At 35.6% G+C, this 14,102-nt stretch overlaps 2 non-coding genes across 2 annotated transcripts; one reads left to right on the forward strand and one right to left on the reverse strand.

The window, feature by feature from the left end:
• Positions 1–2,217: 2,217 nt before the first annotated feature.
• LOC128294253 (small nucleolar RNA R71) lies at positions 2,218–2,323 on the forward strand. Its single transcript, XR_008284567.1, has one exon. It is a non-coding gene; the product is annotated as a small nucleolar RNA R71 (small nucleolar RNA).
• Positions 2,324–12,529: 10,206 nt separating this feature from the next.
• LOC128294578 (small nucleolar RNA R71) lies at positions 12,530–12,636 on the reverse strand. Its single transcript, XR_008284886.1, has one exon. It is a non-coding gene; the product is annotated as a small nucleolar RNA R71 (small nucleolar RNA).
• Between the last annotated feature and the right edge of the window lie 1,466 nt (positions 12,637–14,102).

Raw genomic sequence — 14,102 nt, forward strand, 5'->3', positions numbered from 1 at the left:
ATAAAAGCCATCTAAGGATTTACTTGTTATGCAAACTTAGTGAATATCTTTGAAGATCACATCAAACCAAGAATGGAAAGTTGCAAAAAATAGTCAGCATGTCGTTCCATTGGTGTTGCATGACGAGACAAGATAGTAGCTTTCCCCTCTTTTTTGTTGAATTATAGGGTATGCCGCTCCATAGGTAGGATGTGGCACGAAACAATGACAAAATTCTACATTCTTAGGCTTGCAAGGGTTATTTCACACCATGGGTTTGTTATATGACAACATGGCTTCAATTTGGCTTCTCTGGGAATTGTAGAGGGTCCTTTGATGCCTTTACATGCACCCTGCTAGTCTAGCTTCTTTGCTGCTATTGAAAACCTATTTCCTTCTAATTCTAACATCAATTTAAAAATTTCATTCCTAATTCTAACAAATCAAAAACATAATAATATAAAATATTTACAAATTAATTAAGTTTAATGGTTTAAAATCTAAGTTGTGCTACCGGACTTGTCCGGAAATTCCTTGGACTTCACCATCAACTTCATTCGCCAGTCTCGCTCATATCAGTTCTCCCAATTACCCTTTCTTCCACTGGAATCTCACCATTTATCCCATTATCTCATCTTATGAGTACCTACACTTACACAACTTAGGAAATACCTTCGATCAAGGTTGTTAGGAATTAAATTGAATAGAATGTAACATTCCTACCTAAGCAATCCCTCACTTTTGGGATCTCGGCCTTTGAACACTTCTATTTCGTTATCGATTTTTATAATAAGCTTGTTTCACTCGAGATCGATTGTTGATTTAGAAGTGGCTAGAAATGGCCTACCCAACAGAAATGGCCTACTAAAAAGCCAAAGGGGAGTATAAATCCTCGTACCTTAAGCAGTACATCCTCAAGTATTCCTTTCGAGTGTACCAAGGTTCTATCGACTAGCTGTAGCGTTATCAAGATGTTTTAATGATCTTTGAGTCTGAGTTTCTGATAGACTAATAGGGGCGTTAAATTTATGCTAGCCTCTAAATTGACAAAGGCTTTGCTAAAATGTCAAATCATAAAGCTACCTTAATATTTCAACTTCAGGGTTATCTTTTTAGCAATTAAAGCACTACACGAGGCATTAATATCAATTTTCTCACTCTTTTTCATTTTCTTATGTGTGCCATTATTTCTTTTAGGTACTTGGCATATTTTAGAATTTTACCGGTTAGCTTTAAGAGTGGCATATTGACATTAAGGGATTTAAATAAATTCAGAAAAATTAAAAAATCTACCTCGTCCCTCTTTTGCTTGTCCTCTAGTCTCATCAGGAATGGTACCTTTGTTGTGCTTAGAATTGAGATTATTGGATCATGCACCGGTTCAGCTACCTGCTCGATCATCTCATGGTGCTTGAATTCCTCCTCTTCAGTGGGTTCATTGACCTCTTCGAGAACCTCCTCCTCTTCATGGATAGGCATACTTGACGACTTCAGTTGTTTTCCTAATCATAAAGTAATCACCTTTACATGCTCTTTCCCATCTCTCCGAGGATTATTCTCCGTATTGTTGGGGAGAGTTTGGCCATTTTTTTGAAACATTGTCATTAATTGGCTCATTTGGTTCCAGAGGCTATCCGTTTAGGATTTAAGTTGTCTACATATAGCTTGGACTTGTCAAATATCCATATTTATTGTTTGCATCTCCCCCTCTAGTCGATCAAATCTTTGGCCACATGCAGCATGGTCATTTCCCATGGCTTTTTGTTGTAATGGTGAAGGTTGAAAAAGAAGGTTTCATCAAGTTTCTATTTGATTCACGCCTTCTTGGTTACCTCTCCTTTAAAGGTTCGGGTGATCTCTCCAACTGGGATTATAAGTATTTGAATAGAGATCTCGACCCCTATTACTTACATAGCTCGCTTACTCCGATTGGTTTTCAGAATATAACTCTATTTTCGTAGGCTTGATAGATGTCTCCAAATGGTTAAGATTTTCTAAGATTCGTTGGAATCGATCATTTTCGTTATCTTTGTAACCACTTTCACCATTGGAGGCTTCGATTTGTACATAAATCTCTCATTGGGCTACATGTACGAGTTCATTGCCATGTCTTCTATGATTTTTTAAGCTTGTTCGTACATATGGAACATGAGAGATTCTCCGACTGCTCCATCTAGGCTGGATCTGATATGTTTGTCAAAACCGTTATAAAATATTTGAATTTTGAGTCAAGCTTGCATTCCATGATGTGGGAACTTTCTTAACATCGTCTTGAAGCATTCCCATGCTTTGTACATGGACTCACCTTCGTATTGTTTAAAGTTGGCGATTTCTCACCTAAGCTGAATGGTTTGATTAATCAAGAAAAAATTGTAGAGAAATTTTTCCACTAGATCGTTCTATGTTGTAATGGAACCCGATTCTAATAAGTTTAACCTATTGACCACATTGTCTCACAAAGAGAACGAGAATTACTAGAGACGAACAACATCATTGGATACCCCATTGTACTTGAAGGTGTTATATAGTTGTAGGAGCAGCTTCAAGTGTTTATTAGGAGCTTCCACCATGTTTCACTTGAATTACAACATATTTTGGATCATCTAAATTATGGCCGCACAAAATTATTGGCATTGATTGTCGGCCTTTCGATGCTTCCACGCACCATATCTAATGTAGGTAAAGCGTACTTGCATAACATCCTTTGATCCATTGAAACTTCTTCCTAATTATTTCCTTTTCACTCTCATGGATCTTTAAATAATGGATTTTCAAGGGGTAGGTTAATTACCTTGGGTAGATCCATGTTTATCACTTGACAGTTGCGCGTGATGATTTGCTCCGGATCTAAGTATGGTTCAATTGGGGTGCTAGAGCTTTAGTTCATAAAAAACCTGAAAAGATATTAAAAAAATTAAATAAAAAATAAAAAATAAAAACAAAATTTGTATACATAGGTTTTAATGTTCCTACTTATCTTATTAATTGAAAAACTTATTTTCAAGATTTAATGTCGAAACCTCCCCGACAACGACATCAACAACTTGACCGCTTATAAACAAGTTATCATTTATAGTAGAAATAACACACCAAAAATATAATAAATTAAATCACCGGTGTTTGTAAGTACATGGGTCAAATTGTAATATAGTATAGTTTACAATGAAACACTTGGAAGTATTTCAAGGATCGTACCCAATGGAGGATGGAATAAATCTATAAAAACATTTTTACAATAATAAGTAATAGTAATAGTTATTTCCTATATTATGAAAAATTATAAAATAGATTAATGAGAAAAATTAAACAATTAAAAGAAATAAAAACATGAGAAAATAAACAAACGAATTAAATCAATAAAACCAATCAAGAAGATTAACTCACTTCAAGGTTTGTAATTAACTTCAGATTAGGGTTTAGGGTAGATTAGCTACCGATTAATCAATTATTATCACTCAACCTTAAACTAATTAATCCATTGGTTGATACTTGCTTATCTCCCAACCTCACTTTCTCAACCAGGAGAAACTATGATTTACTCAGCTTGACTTACCTCCCAATCTTGTCTAACCTATGATAACTTCATACAGTTGTCAAGCCTAGAGTTTATGAATGTGTAATTTATACTAATTAATCCTCTCGAGAAACCCTAAATCCTCCATTAATAGCATTCTCATACACTTATTGATCTCCCCTAAGAGATTTAGCCACTCATGTTATTCATAATCTCAATCTCAATTTAAATAAACATGTAAAGAGCACAAATAAATTAGACGAGAAAAGAAAAAAGAATAATTCTTTATTTGATGCCGAATGGAGAACAGAGTAGTAAATCAATTGTAACGCCCCAATTTTCGGGAATCCTGTGAATGTTGGCATAGGCTTAATTATGTTAGTGGGCCTCTAGAAAGCCCAAACTTAAGATAGAACCCGACAATTTTAGTTAATTTTTGTTCCATAACAAAAAGGGGGTGAAATTATGAAATAGAACCTATGTGAAAATGTTTGAAAATGCTATAGGCTAAATTGAAGTGGCCAAATAAATAGGAGTGCAAAATAAGAGGATTTGCATGACAAACCTCCCATTTTACATGAAATGGCCAGCCATCATGTTGTTGTAGACAAAATGTACACTTGATATCCATAATTTATGGTACAAATTGATACAAATTGATAATAGGTTAGGTAAATGTTCCATGATGGGTTAGGTAAATGTTTCATGATAATGGGTTAGGTAAATGTTTCATGATAAGAATTTCATGTCTTTTGTATTAAAGAATTAAATGGATGAAATATGAAGTTTTATTAAAAGAAAAAGGGGTGAAAAGAACAAAGTTTTGTCCATCTTTTTTCATCATAGTTGAAAGTTAGAGAAGAGAAAGGAGAGGAGAAAGCTCTTGAGTATTCGGTCATTAGGAGGAGGAAAATTGAAGGTAAGTTCTTGGTACCTTGCTTCTATTTTGAGGTTCATGAGTTCTTCTTGATTCTACCTTAACTCTTGAAGTATATTTTGATTTTTAGTTGTGTTGTGAGCTTTTAGTCATGAATTAAAATGAAGGAAATGATTGTTGTTTCATGTTCTTTTGATGAAAAATGGAAGATAGGTGAAGTTGAGCCAAACAAATGAGCATGCATGTGCCTTAGATGCTAAAGGGAAAAATCGACTAACATGTTGTGCTTTAAAATGATGAAATGGAGATTATACTTAAGTAAAATCATAGATATGTGATGATTGATTGGTGATATACATGTTTAAATAACATGCATGCAAGGTATGTGTGAAAGAGTGATTTGGTAATAAATCTGCTTGGGACAGCAGCAGTAACGTGACTTTGGAAAATCACCATAAATTGTGGGAGAAGAATTAGAAGCTGAATAAATTATGTAATTAAATATTATTGAGTCTAGTTTCTAATGAAATAAACAAGAACATATTTTGAATTCTGTACAATGAGAAATTTGATTTGTAATGAAGGGTGGTCAGATTAGTCAAACAGTGAAACATGGGAAACTTTGAGAAAAATCTGGTATTGATTGGCTAAACCAAAAATTCTAAAAATTTTATGGATAGAAGATATATGAGTCTATTTTCATGGAAAATTAAAGGCACTTGATTTGGAGTTTCGTAGCTCCAGTTATAAATAATTTAGTGACTGTTGCTCAGGAAGACAGCTTGCAGTGAAATTATGATTATGTGGTAAACATTGACAAAAATTTGTTAATGAGTTGCTTATTGATTTCTTATAAGCTTACTATGATCTGTAGGTATGGTTGGCCGAATATTGTAAGGGGTTAATACGTAGTTTGTATTCAAATAGTTAGATTAACGTGTTAGTAATCCAATTGTAGGCGGTTCGTGTGAGGATCTCACAAGATATCGTCGCAAATGTGTGTAATCGACACCTCTCATAGACTAGATTGGCAAAAGCCGAAAAGCCGAAATGCCTAAAAGTCGGTATTTTGGGAATTTGCGAGTGTGCGAATGCTCGTAAGATAGTTGGGTTTGTATATTTGGTAATCTAAAGTAATAAACTGCAGTAAACGCGATTTCGTACATTTTGATAATTTGGGCTTAATGGGCCAAAGATCGGGTTCATGGGCCAACGGGCCCAATTGGGTAAAGATGCGCGGTAAGTGTTCTGATAGTAGGTAAATAGTTAGGATATGCATGAAAACCCTAAAAGTAGCTAAATTACTATAATACCCCTATGTATGGAAAATTACTATTATACCCCTAAGTGCAAAATTACCGTTATACCCCTAGGGTTAATTTTGACTGAAAAGCATGATGATCTGATTGTTTGAGGTTCAGAAGTCGTCTGTGTGTTCCAAGGAATTCGGAACTCATTTCGATGATTCTGAACGAAGCCCATTGTAGCCGAATGTCAATTCACCCGGGGAGTACGAAGATGTACAACGATTTGAAACGTCGATTTTGGTGGCATGGTATGAAACGAGACATCTCCGACTTTGTTTCGAGATGTTTAATATGTCAACAAGTGAAAGCGGAACATCAAGTGCCTTCAGGGTTACTTTAGCCGATCATGATACCTGAGTGGAAATGGGATCGAGTCATAATGGACTTTGTGTCCGGACTGCCATTGTCAGCAAGTAAGAAGGATGCGATTTGGGTTGTTGTTGATAGACTGACCAAGTCGGCTCACTTTATCCCCGTGCGTACGGATTTTTCATTGGATAAACTAGCTGTATTGTACGTTTCTCAGATTGTGAGATTACATGGGTACCGATTTCTGTTGTGTCGGATAGAGATCCGAGATTCACCTCGCGATTTTGGAAGAAATTGCAAGAAGCTTTGGGTACCAAGTTGCATTTCAAGACCGCCTTTCACCCCCAAACCGATGGTCAATCCGAGCGGATAATTCAGATACTTGAGGATATGTTGAGATGTTGCATCCTCGAGTTCGGTGGTTCATGGGAACGGTATTTACCTTTGATTGAATTCGCACAACAATAGTTTTCAATCAAGTATTAAGATGGCGCTTACGAGGCCTTGTATGCGGCGTAAATGCCGTACACCATTGTTTTGGACCGAGCTCGGTGAAAGCAAAATTTTCGAGTGGATTTGATTAAAGATGCTGAATGAAAGTAAAAGTAATCCGTGAAAATCAAGATAGCCTCCGATCGTAAGAAGTCGTACGCAGATCTGAAATGAAAAGACATTGAGTATCAGGTGGGAGATAAAGTGTTTCTTAAAGTTTCGCCTTGGAAAAAGATACTCAGATTTGGGCGCAAGGGCAAATTGAGTCCGAGGTTCATTGGGCCATATGAAATATCCGAACGAGTCGGTCTAGTTGCGTATCGATTGATTTTGCCCCCTGAACTTGAAAAGATTCACGACGTCTTTCATGTTTCGATGCTTTGACGCTATAGATCTGATCCATCGCACATAATTAGTCCAATAGAGGTCGAAATTTAAGCCGATATGAGTTATGAAGAAGAACCGATTCGTATCCTAGCACGTGAAGTGAAAGAGTTGCGAAACAAAAGGGTTCCGCTAGTGAAAGTGTTATGGCTCAAGCACGGGATGGAAGAAGCTACTTGGGAACCCGAGAACTCTATGAAAGAGCGTTACCCAAACCTATTTACCGGTAAGATTTTCAGGGACGAAAATTTCTTAAGTGGGGGAGAGTTGTGACAGCCCAAAATTGACCCTAGTCGGGAAGTGGTTTCGGGACTGCTAAACTGAGTCACCAAAATGTTTGAACGTAATATTTATTGTCTATAATATGTAATTATGAATGTGTGAAAATTTCAAGCTTCGATTTAGTCGATTGCATGTGAATTCAGTTAGTAGGACTTGTGTGACACTTTTGAAATGTGATAGGCTAATCTATAAGGACCTAATAGTGCATGTAATAAAAAGGGGGGACTTGCATGTCAAATTTCCCCCCTAATTGGTAGTGGCCGGACATGACAAGGGATTATGGGCAAAAACATGTCATAAAACATGTTGTGACAATGGTGTATGTAAGAAAAAAATAAAATAATGAGCATGGGAATTGAATAATGAAAGGGAAGAAAAAAAAAAAGAGAATGGTGAGTGTCCCCCCCCCTTTTGCCGTGAGTTGAAGAAAAGAGAGAAAAAAAAATTGTTGTTCATCCTTTTTTTTCATTTCTTTTAGCTGAAAATTCTAAGGAAGAAGGAAGGGGTTTTTGCTTCATGCTTGGTTTGGAAGAGGATTAGGAGGAGGTTTGGCCATACTTGTATCTAGATTAAGGTATGTTGAGGTTGTGCCATGAGATTCATGCATGTTTTTAGTTGCTAGCTTGAGGTCTAATTAGCCCATGGTTCAAATCCTTGCTATGTCATAGGGGTGGTATTCGGCCAAGGTGGATTTTGTGTTAATGCCATTGCATGTTAAATATGAAGCTTGCTAATGATACATGTGATGGTGGATTGATGGCTCTTGGACTTTCTTTTTAGCATTTTTGAGTGAGACATTAAGTTCTTTGTTTAACCATGACCAAAATTGAAATGGTATGGTGTTGTGATGTATTCAGCCATGGTACATCCATAAGTATAATTTATGCTTATTGCATGGTAGGTAAGATTTGTGTTTTGGATTTATGTTCATGTTTAGTTATAATCAACTTTGAGGTTCGGCTCTAGCATATATATATATATGTTTGCACATGATGTATTGGTTGACATATATACTATCTCAAGGTATATATTTTCATATGATGATGTTTCGGTTATGAAGTAAATGATTGATGCGTATTGAGTTACAATATGGAATGCGTTAGTTAGTAAAATGTATGACGTTTATGTGTGGTATTAAGTGTATAATTGGCCTCAACATGGACATGCATATTCGCCACATGAGGGGATTGGTGTGCATGCATTCGGTTAGAGGCAAGCATATTGATGCCTATTCTTGGCCTGGAAAATTCGCTAAGGAGAGTACTAACTAATGTGTTGAGTTTGATTCATGATTTCGTACATATGTGACTTTAATGTCTAATGAAAATATGTGGGCTAAGTACCTTGAATTCCTCTTTCGATGCTCAAATGATTAAATCAATTTATTTGTTAAATTAAGCTCAAGAGCAAAGGGGAGCTAAATCCGATAAAGGGAAGGAAAAAGTGGTCGAATAGCCATCGGAATCATTCGACAACATCCGAGGTAAGTTTTCGAGTAATGGAACTTAGATTATGATTTGATTAGATCATGTGTTAAGCAAATTGAAATCATGCTCTTTGTGTGTGGCTATTGAGCCGAAATTGTAAATATGATAAGTAACTTGTGTTGGAGCTTTGGTAATGAGAATGTAATAAGAATGTGTTATGATTTGTTGATATATGTGCTTGGTTATTCGAATGGTATCCAGGCTAAGTCCCGAAGGCTTTTGTGCTAAGTGACTAAATCCGGGTCAACTCCCGAAGGCATTTGTGCGAGTTACCAAAATCGGGTTAAGTCCCGAAGGCATTTGTGTGATTTACCAAAACCGGGTTAAGTCCCGAAGGCATTCGTGCAGTTACTAAATCCGGGCTAATTCCCGAAGGCAATTGTGCGAATCACTATAACCGGGCTATGTCCCGAAGACAATCGAGCGAGTCGCTATATCCGGTTAAATTCCGGAGGTACGTGATTCGGGAATGAGCAATCTTGCTGTAAAAATTTCAGTTAATACGCTTGCAAAAATTCCAGCAATGAGGTATGTTCGTATGTGCTTGAATTAGTTGAGCCCTTACAAGTAAGTATTCGCTCAGTTGATAAACGAGCTACCGGCCTTTGGCTAAGTTGATCTTTTGTGTATGAACATAAGGGTTGGTAATGTGAAGTAAGTATGATATTGAGAATGTGTGCATATGAAATTATCCATTTAGCTATATGAATGCTATGCTTTTGTTGTGCTGGAATCCCTTGCTCAAAACTTACTAAGCATAAATTGCTTACTCCGTTTCTTTGTTCTCTGTTTTATAGATTTTGCTCGTTAGCCATCGGATTCGGGATCATCAAAGTCGAAGTCATCCACACTATCAAAGCCCTTTTGGTACTCTTTTAGTTGAACTCTGGATATGGCATGTATAGGACTACCCTTTGTTGTTTTTCAAGTACTTTTTGTGATGTATGTCTGTACGGCCATGCGAAAATGGCTCGTAGAAGTGGAGTATGGCATTAGACCATTTGTGTTTATGTATGTATATATGGTTTCATGATGTGACTATGGACTGGAATGGAAGTGTTGGGCAATGATCAGCCCTTGGAATGGCTAAATATGATCATAGGTGGGCCTATGTATGACAAAACTCTAGTTGGTCCATGGAAACCACGAAATAGGTAAAGTTTACCTGAAAACAGATGCTGACAGCAGCAGTGGTGTGGATTTGAAAAATCACTAAAATTTTTAGGAATGGAATTAAATAGTGAATAAATTATGTAAATGAACCTTGATGAATCTACTTTCATATGGAAGAAACTAAACGGTCATATGAGTTGTATGTTAAGAGATATTTAGGTTTTCGTGGAACAGGTCCAGAACGGTTTCTGGAATCCCTGTTCCGACTTTGGAAATTCATTGTAAATTAACCAGAGATAATTAGGAGTCATACCATATATGTATAGATTCCTCTTTGAGTCTAGTTTCTATAGAAACAAACGGCATCAGTATTGAAGCCCTGTACAGGGAGATATCCAAGTCGTAATGCGCGAAGGTCAGTGTAGTCGATCCCTGTAAAAGGGGAGACATTAACTAATAAACTGTACTAATTGGCCCAACCAAAAATTCTAGAAAAAAATATGTAGATGAACATATGAGTCTAATTTCAGGGAAAAATTACGAAACTGATTTTCGAGCTTTGAAACTCAAGATATGATTTTTAAGGCGACAGTGATGCAGTAACCAGCTTGTCTGGAAAATTTTAAATGGACTGTGAAAATAATTAAGTTAAGTCTGTGTGCACCTTGTGTTCGACTCCGGTAACGGAATCGGGTACGGGGTGTTACAGAAATCCAATCATTGTTGCCAATGACAGAAACTATGCCATTCGTCAATATGCCATCCCTCTATTCAACAAGCTCAATTAGAGTATTAGGAGACCCAAAATCGAGGTACAACAATTCGAGCTGAAGCCGGTTATGTTCTGTAGACACTCAATTTTGCCCGGGCCCAGAAATAAGTTCAAAAAAAAAAAAATAAAGTCCAAGTCCAGTACAAAATTACAAACATATAATTTGGCCCAATCGAAACGGCCTATTACTGGAAAAGATTGAAGGTCCATCTATGAGCTTGACTCATATGGAAATATAATCTTTAAGGATATGCAATCTTAGATATGATATGCAATCTTAGATATGATACAATCTTAGATATGATATGCAATCTTGAAGATATGATCTTGTAATCTTGGAGATTTAATTTGTAGATATCCTTTAATATTAACCGTTGATGTAATTGATCTGTACCGTTGGATTTGGGGAGGCTCAACTATAAATAGAGGCCTCTCCCTTCATTGTAAATCACTTGAGTTTTGGGAAGCAATAAGAATTCTTGAGAGCATTCATTCAAATTTCTCTCCCTCTTGCGTTCTTACTCCTTGTGGTTTGTTCTTATTTTACTCTTCGTCTTTCTTAGTTTTTCAACCCTTTTTTATTTTAATTTCTTCATTTTTCAAATATGTATATTTATTCCTATCTTTTATACATTTGATTATGTATTTTATATATTATAATATTTAACCTTTTATATAGTTTATTTTCAAATATATATTTTCTATGCATGTATATATATTATATTATCATTTCATGTATTTTGAACTATTGCATTATATTTTTATAATTTGTAAATGTTCTATTTATTCATTTTTTAGTGTATGTCATTTATCTTATTTGTGCATAGTTTCATTTTTTATATGCTATGTTTAATTATTTCTTTTATATGCTATTTTATGATATATATTGTTGTATAATTTTTGCATGTATTATGTTTTTCTTTTAGTTTACTCATATTTTTATTTGTTTATTATCTTATATTTACCCTAGTATGATTTTTTTCATTAAACGTATGTTCATGTTATTTAGTTTTGTCTTAATGATATTATTTATGTTTATATGGAAATGTTAGAATATTTTGTACATCTATGCTTCATGATGCATTAACATGTCATCCTAAAACGTCATTTAAAATAATATTCCAAGGTTTTTTTTTAAAAAAAAATAAAAGGCAATGCTTGATGTTTGGAAACTTCGAGAAAGGTAGTGCCCTAACTTACTGGGTTGCGACTTTTCTCGTTGAATTCGAATAGTCAAGCACCCTTCTAAGTGATTTTGAGTTTTCAAAACTTAAACAATTATTTCGAGATTTCAAAACATAGTGTCCTAACTTATTGGATATGGCGTTTTGTTGTTTCGAAATAGAAATTTTCGAAAGACGAGCTTAGTTTCGAAGGTTTTAAAATGTTGCGTCCTAACTTACTGGATGTGATGTTTTGACTCGTTTAAAATAAGTGAGCCTTAATTTTCAAAATTGAGACATTCTAATTAAAAGAGGTTTGCATCTTAAAACTTTCAAATTTTCGAAAGACACTTGATAATCAATTAGGTACCAATTTTTGGGCGTTACGAGGGTGCTAACCTTTCCTCGTACGTAACCGACTTCCGAATCCGTTTTCTCGACTTTCGTAGACCAAAATTAATGTTTTAAAACAAAAAATTTTATAAGGTGATCCAATCACACCTAAAAAGATTGGTGGTGACTCCCGTTTTCGTTTTTCTTAAAGTCGATTCCCATTTTCCAAAACTCGATAAAAAAATGGTTTCGACATGTTCCAAGTGTTGCAAAATATCGATCAATTTAGTGGGATTCCTATTGAAGATCCACATCTTCATCTTCGACTATTCATGGAAGTGTCTCATTTAAACTAGTCAGGGTGATCGAGGACGCCTTGAGAATGAGATTATTTCCATACTCCTTAAGAGATAGAGTGCGAGCGTGGTTGAACTCCCTACCGTTCGGTTCTATAACTACATGGAAAAAGTTGGTTGAATGTTTCTTAATGAAATATTTCCCTCCATCTTTAGCCGCCACGATCCAAAATGAAATCACTTCATCTTAGCAACTTGATGAATAATCTTTATACGAGGCATAAAAGTGATTCAAGGAGTTATTACGAAAGCACCCTCATCACGGTATTCCTCATTGTGTTCAAATTGAGGCTTTCTATATTTGTCTCAGTATTCATACTAGAATGATGGTAGATGCTTCGACAAATGGAGCTGTTCTTTCTAAGTTTTATAACGATGCTTATGAGATTATTGAAAGAATTGCCAGTAATAACTATCCGTAGCCAGCCAACTGAGTAGCCTTATGAAGATGAGTAGCAAGAATACATGAAGTTGATGTGCTTACTTCTTTGGCAGCCCAGGTATCCTCTATGTCTTCTATGCTTAAGAACATAACTGTTAATGGTTTCAATGGTAATCTGATAGGTCAGCAGCCGAACCAATTTGAGAATATTTCTTGTGAATACTGTAGAGATGGCCATTTCTTTAAAAATTGCCCATCGAATCAAGAGTCAAAATATTACATGGGAAATCAAAATTGGAATGGTCTACAGTCAAATTCCTACAACTCTTCATGGCAGAATCATCCAATTTTTCCATGGAGTAAACAATGGGCGGACCATAGCGACTTTTCTATGTCATTTCAACCAAATTATCCACTAGAATATTCTCAACAAGTGTAACAACCCCCACCAACTGAATCTTTAAGTGATCTTGAGAATCTGCTGAAGGCATACATAACAAAGAATGATGCCACTTTAAGAAATTTGGAGAATCAAATAAGTCAGCCAACCAATGAACTTCGAAATAAAACCCAATGAGCTTTGCCCAATGATACTAAAAATCCAAGAATTTCAGGCAAATAACATTACAAAGCAGTCACTTTTCCAAGTGGGAAGACATTGGAGGTGGTTGAGGTTCAAGATATGTGTAACACCCCAATTTTCGCGAATTCTGTGAATGTTGGCATAGGTTTAATTATGTTAGTGGGCCTCTAGAAGGCCCAAGCTTAAGATAAAACCCGGTAATTTTAGTTAATTTTTGTTCCATAAGAAAAAGGGAGTGAAATTATGAAATAGGACCTATGTGAAAATGTTTGAAAATGCTATAGGCTAATTTGTAGTGGCCAAATAAATAGTAGTGCAAAATAGGAGGATTTGCATGTCAAATTCCCCACTTTTAATGTAGTGGCCGGCCAAGGTGATGGATAGTTGATAATGTATGCATTTTAGCATTTTACTAGTTAATGGATGATGGGCATTAGCATTTTAATAGTTAATGGATGATGGGCATGATAAGCATTATGGGCATATTTTTATTGGAATTATGGCATGAGTATGGCACAAATATTAGTATATCATTTATGTGTCATAAAATGTTGAGTGATAAGAATAACAAAAGGAAGTAAAGGAAGGTTTTGTTCATTCTTTGTTCTTCATAGCCAAATTTGAGAGAGAGCAAATAGGGAGGAAACCCTTGAATATTCGGTCACTAGAGGGGAAAATTGAAGGTAAGTTCTTGGTACTTTGCTTCTATCTTGATGTTCATGAGTTCTTCTTGATTCTACCCTAACTCATGAAGCATATTTTGGTTTTT

This window comes from Gossypium arboreum, chromosome 6 (genome assembly GCF_025698485.1).
Source record: "Gossypium arboreum isolate Shixiya-1 chromosome 6, ASM2569848v2, whole genome shotgun sequence".
NCBI lineage: Eukaryota > Viridiplantae > Streptophyta > Magnoliopsida > Malvales > Malvaceae > Gossypium > Gossypium arboreum.